The following is a 6,071-nucleotide window of genomic DNA, read 5'->3' as shown; positions in this document are numbered from 1 at the left end:
GGGCTGGGGCATGGTCCTTAGCGAGCTTGGGAAGATTGTGCTAGTGAAGGGCTTTGTGCCGCATCCTGTCCGTGCTGGGAAAGCCGTGAGGGACAGAAGCCAGGGAGTGAGCCAGCCATTGGCCTTCCTAGTGCCAGGCAGCCTCATACAACCCACGGGCTGTGGGTCAGGTTCAGAAGTCATCTCTCTCCACTGGCTGTTTAAACTCTCCTTCCAGTCAACCAGGATGAGAGGTGAGATAGGAGGGGAAGGCCGGGCCTTGAATGAAGCCAAACTTGGGCAACACAGAATGAATCAAATGTGGTACAAAGTGAGTGCACCCTGGCTCAAATTACATGTAAACTTCAGCAGCTTGTTGCACTTTTACAGATGTATCATTTTTATACTTCAAGCATCAGTATTACATTGCATGACCAGAAATAGTCTGAATGGCCTGTCCTTGGCTATGGCAGACGGGCTGTGTGGGCAGGTGTGGAGTTCCAGGCCCACTCCCGCCTCCCCTGGGGGGTGGGGCTGGGGAGGAGGGAGCAGCGCTGCCCACGTTGCAGGCACAGGCCTCAGTGGGGGCCGTGTGTCCCCTGGCCGCCAGTGTTTCCATTAACTTTGTGGAGTGCAGTTGGAATGGCTTTATTTTTTTTACAGACATTTAATCTGTTCTCAGGTAGCCGAGATTAGATAGGAGAATCCCACTCAGAATAGCTGCAGATAGCATTGTGGTAATGAGTCCTTTTGCAATGAGATTGTACGCACATTTCTCTCCTTAATGTAATGGGTCAGACTTGCCTCCTGAAATTTTTTTTTTTTAATTTCAGAGTTTTTTGAAGAGTTTGATGGAATGGGTGCACAGGTTAATGAGGATGAGAGTATTGTGGAAGCTTTAAAGAACGTGCTTCTTAGTAGTTCCTGCAATGTGGGTTTTGCTTATTCGGTGCTGGGCGACTCAGGTTGGGGGTCAGGTGTTGCTAGGACACACGTGCCGGTGCCCACTGCACTAAGCTCGAAGGTTCTGTGTAAGCCAGCACCTGACGGGACTCCTAGTTAGACACGGTGCCACACCGAGTGGACTTTGCTTACTTGCCTGCCCTCAGGGGATCCCCACCCTAGCACCTCAGAGCCGGGACTCTGACCAGCTGGGGTTCCTCTGCCCTGTCCCTGGCTCAGTGCCCAGGGCCTGACCCCAGAGTCAGGGAGGCCCTCCCCCTGGCACGGTGGCCCAGCTCCTGCATGTGTGTGGGTCAGGCACACGGGGCAGCTGCTAGATAGGGTCAGGTGGCCTTCCTGGAGACCTGTCTCTGCTCCCTGCCGGGCTGGGGGTACACCTCTGTCAGAGGTTCTGGTCGCTAGGGTGGTCCCTTCTCATGCGCCATCACCCAGAACAACAAGTGCTGCCTTGCCTGACTTCCTGGCTTCCAGAAGTTCTCGCAGGCCCTCTGGCCTATTCTCTGTCAGGTTTTAACGGCCACATCTAATAGTTTCCTTGACCTTGTTTCCTGTTGTCAGCCTCCCATGTCCTCTGAGCACTCAGAGCCCCTTCCTGCTGTCCTGGACCCAGAAGCCTGGCCTGGGCACTTCCAGCCCCTTATGTCTGAGTAGATAGGTGTGTGTGGCCTCAGAGTGTCAGATGGCCTTGGCCATCATGACAGCAATAATGGCAGACATTGGGTGGCATTTCTGTGTGCCAGGTCCACTTTATGGGATGCGATCTGCTAGTCTATGCAGGAACCTGGCGAGGTGGCTGCTTATTTTGCCCATCTCAGAGGGGGCACTGAAGAGCAGAAGGTTGGGCTAGTTCCCCTGGTCACAGGTATCTGGGCGAGTGGCAGAGCAGATTGGAACCAACGCTCTGGCTCCATCCATGCCCTCACCGTGAGGCTGCACCCCTTTTCAGCAGGCTTCCAGCCATTTGACTGGCATCATCTCTCTTTGCCCTGTGTCCCCGGATGCAACTTGGTCTTGTGGTAACTGCCCTCCATTTGAGGGAATATGACCCCAATAGTCACGGCTACCTTTGTTAGTCACTATCCTTTAGCCCAAAGCTTAGGAGCCTGGTGAGCGGGGGCTTTCTGCCCCCACCCCCGGCCCACTCCCACCCGGGTGCCACAGAGGAGGGAGAGGAGGCAGAGGTCCCACTGACCTGGATAGCCTACCTGCAGTGCGAGCAGAGCCACCTAGGAAAGGTCACAGTAGACACTGCCGAGGGCAAGTGGTTCAACACCACTGTCCCCATAGCCTCTTAACGAACTCCTCATCTTCCAAATGTCCTCATCTTCCAAACTCCAGGTCTGTTTTGCAGCCCCTTTGGGAGCTGCCTTTGCTCCCCCTCACATAGGGTGTGCTGTTTTGGGCATTGCCGCCTGTGGGAGGGTGTGTGCTTAATGCTCAGATGGGGAGGGTGTACTTCGTAATTTGCAGATGTTCCCTTTTCTTATCTCAGGCACACTGTGTCTAAGTCAGGACAACTTCGGGCCGCCCAGATCCCTGGGATGGCTGCCCCTCCTATGGTGTACCAGGGGGCCCCCTCTCCTGCTGGCTCAGGATCGGCTCCTCTACCACCTGGGGCTTTTCCAGGATCAGTGTCTGGAGGCCAGCTACTGGAGGAGGTAGTTGCTATTCATTTCCAAGTGCAGAGGAGGGAAGGGAAGCTCAGAGGGAGGTCAGGTGACTGCCCAGATTTTACCCAGCATCCTGTCACGTGTTCCCGTGGCTCAGTGTACTTTTGCTGCAGGCAGGACATCATGGCAAATTGACTTGTTAGGAGCCTCCTTGCTGGTTCCCCTGTACTTTCAGTTCTGGGGAGCAGAACCTGAATCTGGGCTCCTCTCCTTAGCTGTCTGCCCTTCCTGGGGTCCCAGGCTTCAGTGGGCTGTTCATGTGCTGGGGCCAGGCAGCTTCTGTGAGCTTGCACGCTTGCTCCCTCACACCCGGCTTGCAGCCTGTCAGGCAAAAGATCCCCTGTCCCCAACCCCTGAGTGGCCAGGGCACTGAGTCTCCAGCCAGTTGGCCTTGTTGTCCCCTGTGGGCCCTAGAGCCCTGAGTCTGTCTCCCAGCCACATGCCCCTGCCCCTGCTTTAGTCTATGGCGGGGGAGTGGGCGGGCAGGCCCTTCCAGGTGCAGGAGTGAGGAGTGGTGTAGTGAGTGCCGGTTCACATGCCATTCAGGCCACAGCTGCGTGGTGAGCCCGGGCAGCCACCCTTGGCAGCAGACAGCACACCATCAATGTGCAGATAAAGAAACCGAAGGTTAAAGAGAGGAAAGGAGTGGGGGGGACGTGACTGTGGGTTCCACAGGTGTGCTGCTACTTAACCTGCCGGTTACCTTTCAGCTCCCAAACCCTTTGGAGGTAGGGGTCTTAACACAACACAAGTCTAACTAGAGCACCTGTGAAATTTTCCTGCATCAGGTGCTTCCATCCCGAGGTCACAAGTGTCACTCTCTCCGTGTCAGCCTTGCCCCACGGACAGCCCAGGGAGTGAGGAACAGGAGCATCTGTGAGCGAGGTAAGACTCTCTGAGAGGGCGAAGGTTTCTTCCTGTGAAGATGCCCTGGAAGGAAAGAAACCATGAGTCTTACCCCCAAACCTCAGAGCATTTCAGGGACCTGTGCCAGCTTCGTCACTTGGCATATTTGAAACACACCACCCTTGGTGGCCACAATCATTTATTCTGATCACCTGTGGCCACTAATGACGCTGGCCGCTGATGACATTGTGGCCGGCAAGGTGCTGGTCTCTTTATGGAGCTGCATTTGGCTTAAGGTTGGCATGTGATTTACCTGTCTAAAGTGGCTCTAGGTCTGAAGATCCAGTGACACAGTTCTCCATAAGAAATGATCTTACTTCATTGAGCCTCATAGCAGATTTATGGGGCGCTATATTGTATCTCCACGTGACCCAGCCTCAGCAAGCAGGCTTGTGTGTAGGGTCATTCTAGGCAGTGGGCTGTCCCCTGGGGAAAGTGTGCGTTGCAGAATCCCAGGAGGACGATGGAAGCCACTGCAGGCTGTAAGTGTGGCGCTCAGCTGGACTTGAGTGTTCTTTGGCTGGTCCTTGGGGTGACCCCCACCCCCTGCTGGGCTTTGTTCCTCCGTGAAAGTTCTCAGCAGCAGCCTTCTGTCTCTCCGTTTCCCTTTTGCATGTGGGCTGGGAGGTGTTCAACCTAATGTGGGGACATTTTTTCCAGTGATAAAATTTTGCATGCTTATTGTAAGGCATTTAGAAAAATATGGTCCAATAGATAAAAAAGAAAATCATGGTACTCCTAACTTTAATACAGAAAGCCCCTCATCTACCCTTCTTAGGTGTGTGTGTGTGTGTGTGTGTGTGTAGTGTGTGAGGCTACATGCCATGCAGGTGGCCGTGGTATATTTGTTTAATGGTGGGTCTTAGAATTTTATTTTTTCACTTGTCAGCTTGTTATAAGCCCAGTGATTTTCATTTCCGGTGTCTGTGTAGCATATTTCACCATGTAATTGAACCAGAAGTTACTGTTTCCCTGAAAGGCATTTAGGCTACTATTAAATATGGAATAAAATACGTTATGGCCCAAGTAATGCTACGGTGAGCATCCTTGTCCAAGATCCTTCCAGGGAGCAGCGACTGTCTTCCAATCTCACTGTGGCCTCTTGGAACAAACGTACCCCCCAACCCCCTGCCAGCACACACGGTGGCCGAGTTAAGTCCAGCCATGGCACCCCTGCTTTGTGGTTGGCTGGCAGGGCCTGAAGGGGCGTGCCCCCATTCCCAGCAGAGGTCTGGCCTTCATGCAGAAGGTCATGGCCCATCCCAGCCATGACCACAGCTACACGGAGTTCTTGCTGCTTTGCCAGCCCGTGGCAGCTTAAGGTCTGAAGAAATGGCCATGTTTTATCCTTTTTATAAGACAGATTTTAGATTAAAGTTAAAGAATAGGTGTGTATGAAGACCTTGATGCAGTCTTTAAAATACGATAATTATACAGCCTGATAACAGCATGATATCTGTCTACAACCTAAGTGAAGAAGCAGGATGCTATGTCCTGGTACTCACTGATGTTATGTAAAATACACAAATAAGAACTGACCTCAGTCAAGGTGTGGTGATGAATGGGGACTTTCTTTTTATTTTCTGAGCTGCTGATAAGGGAGCAGTAGTAATACCTTTTCTTTTTAAAGTTTCTATGCTCATTGTCCTTGGCTGACTGCAGGGTCAGACTCCTTGAGAGCCCCAGGCTGCTGGGTGGCTTGGCTTTTGGGCAGCCAGCGTCTCTGGTTGTCCCCTACATTTAGGGACATGTCACTCAGGGACTATTGCTGCAGTACTTTCGGTGTTAGGTTCTTTTGTTGATTTCATGCATCTTATTAACTTGAAAGTATTTTGATTTTTCAATGAGACTTTTGGGAACTTTTCCCATTATCATCGTTGACTAGTTAAAGGATTTGTTGTTACATTTGAATACTCTTTTCTTGAGGTAAATCTGTAACTGAGAAAATGGAACTCTATTGGAAACACCTTGTCTAAAGAACTGAAAGGTGCTATTCGCTAACTACCTAAATTGGATATTTCTTTTTTCATAAAATTATTTAAATTTTATCGAAAGAGTTATTGCTCATTAAAATTGAGAGGGAGCCTTCCTGATGACAATGTTGAATTAGAAAAGGACTGTTTCACTGCCTTAGCAGGACACTGACCACAGCCCACACAGCAATGCTCCTGCCGTCCAGGGTCTCCGGCAGCAGGTTGGTCTCCCTGACCCCACCCTCACCTTTTCTTTCTTTTTCCTGGGAATCTTGATGGGGCGCAGTGATTATGTAGACTGACTTGTGTGTTTTCCTAGATTTCACTAATAAATTAGGCCGAATTTCATGGGAATGCATATACATGGTGGGCGCTCACGCAAGATGTCTGAGAATCAGGTGTAACCCTCTGATGCTTTGTGAAACAGAAGGTGCTGTGCTCCCTTCTGGGCCCTGAGCGTCTGGGACCTTTGAAAATCCTCCTCATTGTCCAGTCCCCTCTTTCTGCTCTTGATTGTCTTCTGAAGGAGGACACTTACAGCCTTTCCCGCCTTTCTTGTCAGCCTGTGTATCCCTTTCTT

The 6,071-nt window shown here is 51.4% G+C and overlaps 1 protein-coding gene across 9 annotated transcripts in view; it reads left to right on the top strand.

Annotated features, from left to right (window-relative positions):
- The first annotated feature begins 820 nt into the window (after positions 1-820).
- The window catches only part of INPP4A (inositol polyphosphate-4-phosphatase type I A), an 87,974-nt gene continuing 82,723 nt past the window's right edge, over positions 821-6,071 (top strand). For 2 of the 9 annotated variants that reach the window (XM_039872488.1, XM_039872487.1), the window contains exon 1: positions 840-3,497. The gene's annotated coding sequence lies outside the window, so the exon portion shown is untranslated. Of the gene's footprint in view, positions 3,498-6,071 lie in introns of all 9 variants that reach the window. The other 7 variants (XM_039872482.1, XM_039872483.1, XM_039872486.1 and 4 more) reach the window with 7 other exon arrangements.

This window comes from Pteropus medius, unplaced genomic scaffold, assembly GCF_902729225.1.
Source record: "Pteropus medius unplaced genomic scaffold, Ma_sr-lr_union100, whole genome shotgun sequence".
Taxonomy (NCBI): Eukaryota; Metazoa; Chordata; class Mammalia; order Chiroptera; family Pteropodidae; genus Pteropus; species Pteropus medius.
The sequence above is the reverse complement of the archived record's forward strand: the minus strand, read 5'-3'. Positions and strand labels throughout refer to the sequence as shown.